Raw genomic sequence first — 5,167 nt, 5'->3', positions numbered from 1 at the left:
TTGAGGCCCACTGACCTGGTAGTTAGAGCATTTGATGGCTCTAAGAGGGTTGTGTTTGGGTAAGTGGAGCTCCCTGTGAAGATCGGGCCCGAGGTGTTTAAGTCTATATTTTATGTCATGGATATTCAGCCGGCATACAGTTGCTTGTTGGGTCGCCCGTGGATACATGCTGCTGGGGCAGTGACTTCAACTTTGCACCAGAAATTGAAGTATATCTGGGACGGGCAGGTCGTCACGGTTTGCGGAGAGGAGGACATTTTGGTCAGCCACTTATCATCGTTCAAGTACGTAGAGATGGACGGTGAGATATGGGAAACACCGAGTCAGGCATTCGAAACCGTCAAGGTGGAGAATGCTCTTTTTGCCAAGGAGGAGAAGAAGCCGTCCATTTCTTCGTACAAACAGGCTGCTGAGGTGGTGAAGAGTGGAGAAGCCCCTGGTTGGGGAAGGATGATTGACATCGCCGCCAAGGAAGACAAGTTTGGGGTTGGTCATCAGCCGGGCCGAGGCTCGTCTGGACAGAGCAAAGGACGTCGTCAGCCATTCACGTTCACCAGTGCTGGAATGCTGGATCCAGATCGCATCTGTGCGGTGGGTGAAGAGATCGACAGAGACTGCAAGCTCGACTCGTGGATAAAACCGTGCGTACCAGGGATGGAGATCCAGAACTGGAAGGCCGAAAAGATCATCATTGTCACTCTACGTGAAGAGTAATATTTCTGTTTTTCAATTCTGTATGCATGAAAGCCATACGTTTTGCCCGAAACGTAATGGTTCATTGTAAGGGCCACCTCATGTGTTTCATTTTGTAAAATTTGCATCATCAATAAATGGATGTTTTTCATTAAAAGCGGTGTTCCCTGTTTTTCAGTTATTTTTGCAGTTTAAAATGAAACAAAAATAAAAATGGCAATGTTTGTTTTCATTTTCCTTTTAAATTGTTTCGCTCCGGTTCTAAAGCAATGCATGAATCAACATTCATGCAGGTGCGATCTTTCTCCGGATCTCATTGATAACAATCCTGTTACACCCTCATATGACTTCGACAATCCGATCTATCATGCCGAAGAAGAAGGCGAAGAAGATTGTGAACTGCCGGAGGAATTAGCCAGGTTGTTGAAGCAAGAGGAGAAGGTGATTCAACCGCACGAGGAGCAAGTTGAGATTGTCAATCTGGGTACCGAGGAGGTCAGGAAAGAAGTGAAAGTTGGGGCCGCTTTGGAAGTGAATGTCAAGAGCAGAATGGTAGCCTTGTTGAAAGAGTATGTTGATATCTTCGCCTGGTCTTATCAGGATATGCCAGGGTTGGATACCGATATCATTGTGCACAAGTTACCATTGAGAGCAGATTGTCCTCCAGTGAAGCAGAAGTTGCGCAGAACTCGACCCGAAATGGCCATGAAAATTAAAGAAGAGGTGCAGAAGCAGTTGGATGCTGGTTTCCTAGCTGTCACTAATTATCCGCCTTGGATCGCGAACATTGTGCCAGTCCCAAAGAAGGATGGGAAGGTAAGGATGTGTGTGGACTACCGGGATTTGAACAGAGCTAGCCCGAAGGATGATTTCCCATTGCCTCACATTGATGTGTTGGTAGATAATACAGCTCAATTCTCGGTGTTTTCCTTCATGGATGGCTTTTTGGCTATAATCAAATCAAAATTTCGCCAGATGATATGGAGAAAACAACGTTCATCACACCGTGGGGCACTTTTTGTTATAAGGTGATGTCATTCGGTCTCAAGAATGCCGGTGCCACATATCAAAGAGCCATGGTGACTTTGTTTCATGATATGATTCATCATGAAATTGAATGTTATGTTGATGACATGATAGCAAAGTCCCAAACAGAAGAGGGGCATCTGGTAGATCGAGCCAAGCTATTTGACCGGTTGAGACAATTCAGACTGAGGTTGAATCCGAATAAGTGCACTATCGGAGTGCGGTCCGGTAAGTTGCTGGGGTTTATTGTAAGCGAAAGAGGAATCGAGGTTGATCCTACTAAAGTAAAAGCAATACGAGAAATGCCTGAACCGAGAACCGAAAAGGAGGTTTGTGGTTTCTTAGGGAGATTGAACTACATTTCACGGTTCATATCTCATCTAACAGCCACGTGTGAACCCATATTCAAGTTATTGAGAAAAGACCAAACGGTCAGGTGGAATGATGATTTCCAAGTGGCATTTGAAAAGATAAAAGAATATTTACAGGAGCCTCCAATTCTGATGCCTCCTGTGGAGGGACGACCGTTAATTCTGTACTTAACGGTCATCGAGGGGTCTATGGGGTGTGTACTGGGGCAGCATGACGAGTCCGGTTGAAAAGAGCATGCAATTTACTACCTTAGCAAAAAGTTTACCGACTGTGAAATAAGATATTCACTGCTCGAGAAAACTTGATGCGCTTTGGTATGGGCTGCTCGCCGACTGAGACAGTATATGCTGGTTCATACCACTTTGTTGATTTCCAAGATGGATCCGATCAAGTATATCTTTGAGAAGCCAGCATTGACCGGACGGGTTGCGAGATGGAAAATGATTTTGACTGAATATGATATCCAATATACGTCTCAGAAAGCAATAAAGGGGAGTGTATTGTCTGATTATCTCGCCCAACAACCCATTGAGGATTATCAATCGATGAAGTTTGAGTTCCCTGATGAGGACATCATGTTTCTCAAATCGAAAGATTGTGAGGAACCGATCCCGGAGGAGGGGCCTGACCCTGAATCCGAATGGATTCTGATGTTTGATGGGGCCGTTAACGTGAATGGTAGTGGAGTTGGTGCTGTTTTGGTTATGCCGAAAGGATCCCACATTCCTTTTGCTGCCCGGCTAACATTTGAGTGCACCAACAATGTGGCTGAATACAAAGCTTGTATATTGGGTATTGAAGAGGCTATTGATTTGCGGATCAAGAACCTTGTTATCTATGGAGATTCAGCTTTGGTTGTGAATTAGGTTAACGGAAAATGGTATACGCATCAATCTCATTTAGTTCCATACCGGGACTATACGAGGAGATTGTTGACGTTCTTCACCAAGGTGAAATTACACCATGTGCCGAGAGAAGAGAATCCTTTGGCAGATGCTTTGGCTACTCTGGCCGCCTTGATTAAGGTGCAGTGGTGGAATCAGTTCCCTAGTGTTGAGGTGGGACGACTGGATAGACCGGCTTATGTGTTTGTTGTCGACACAGCGCTTGATGATGAGAAGCCATGGTATTATGATATCAAGCGCTATCTGGAAACCCAAGAATATCCTGAGGGAGCATCCAAGAAGGACCGAAAGACTCTGAGGAGGTTGGCCATGGTGTTCTATCTGAACAAGGATGGGGTTTTGTACAAGCGGAATTTCGATTGGGTTTTGCTTAGATGTGTTGATGACAAAGAAGCAAGCCAATTGATGAAAGAGGTACACGAGGGGTCGTTTGGTACCCATGCCAGTGGGAATGCAATCGTGAAAAAGCTGCTGAGAGCCGGATATTATTGGATGACGATGGAGGCCCAGTGTTTCAATTTCGTGCGGAAGTGTCATAAATACCAGATTTATGCTGACAAGGTGCACGTGCCTCCAAATCTGTTGAGCTTAATGTCGTCTCTGTGGCCGTTTGCTATGTGGGGCATTGATATGATCGGAAAGGTCGAGCCTACGGCTTCGAATGGGCACCGGTTCATATTAGTGGCTATCGATTACTTCACCAAGTGGATGGAAGCAGCTTCTTGTGCAAATGTGACGAAGCAGGTCGTGGCTAGATTCTTGAAAAGAGACATCATATGCAGATATGGGATTCCCGAAAGAATCATTACTGATAATGGTTCTAATCTTAATAACAAGATGATGGCAGAACTGTGCCGGGAATTCAAGATAGAGCATCACAATTCTTCTCCTTATCGGTACTATTTAAAGAAAGCATCTCCCAAGTCCTGCCAGCTCTTGATATCTAATGATCTCAACTTGGTATACCACTCAAGAGACCCACCAGATAAGTTATCCTGGAAGAAGTACATCCAGAGCTTTTGGTCCATGGTGTAGGCAGATATCTTTCGGACAAAGACCTGAAGATGAGTTTCCGGGCAAGAACTCCCATTGTACCTATCAAACGTGGGTGCTTTAAACTTCTGTGGGATCACAATCCCCTCAACCAGCCCCATGTTTGTCATATTGATAGCCCCAAGAGTAGCATGGCTTTCCAGAGCCCTGATCTTCTCTACTAGTACCTGAATTTCTTTGTTTGGCGGCGGAACACCATACTGACCAAATTGCTCGTTCAACACAGAGAACTGATCTTCTTCTTTATCCTCCACGGCCCCAAAGAAGGGAGGAAACTGATTATCCTTCACAGGACCTGACCCACCGCCCGCAGCGAAACCAAAACCACCACCATTGTTGACGACTACACCAGCAGTAGTTTCCTTCCTTCTGAGGTCACCACCATCCCTAGAACCACCGAGACCATTGTTGGAGACACCCTCTTGATTATTGCCACTATTGGTAGCCGAAGCCCGCTCAAGCTTCTCCACTTTATCGGCAAGTGCTTTCTGCCCCAAGGCGAACCCTTGCATGGCACTGATTAACTCTCCCATCTTCTCTTTCAGCTCGAGAATGTCAGCGTTGGATGAATCCATCAGTTTAGGTTTGTCGCGTCTGGTAGGGTATCTGTGCGGACGAGCTACGTACAAGGGAATGATTCTGCATGCGCAAGCAATGATTCCTCAGTCGATCAAACATGTTATAAATTGACACCTGCAAAACAGAAGACAGGTTATTATGACTCACGCATGAATGCAATGTCTATCCGTATGAGGAACATTCTGTCCTTTGATTCTAGCTTCATCGAGACGGATAATAATTTGACAATAACATTCTGACATCAGGATGTCTCTCAACCAGAATCTCAATCGAGAATGTACCCCGCATATGGATAGACATGAGTTAGATGCGGATGAATACGAAATGGGAATGATGCAGATGCATGAATGCAAGTCATAGTGCCATCCTCTAAGTCGTCTGAACACCAACTGTACGGGAATTCCGGTCTCTGAACTGATCACAACCATCCGAGGGACCAAGTAACCATAAATCCAACTCGGGGTTCCGAAATAAATGGAACCAGAGGATATATCACCATCATCGCAGGAAAATCACTGAACAGATAACAACAAGATCCT

Source organism: Lathyrus oleraceus, chromosome 2 (genome assembly GCF_024323335.1).
Source record: "Lathyrus oleraceus cultivar Zhongwan6 chromosome 2, CAAS_Psat_ZW6_1.0, whole genome shotgun sequence".
NCBI classification, from domain to species: Eukaryota; Viridiplantae; Streptophyta; class Magnoliopsida; order Fabales; family Fabaceae; genus Lathyrus; species Lathyrus oleraceus.
This window is presented reverse-complemented; position numbering follows the sequence as displayed.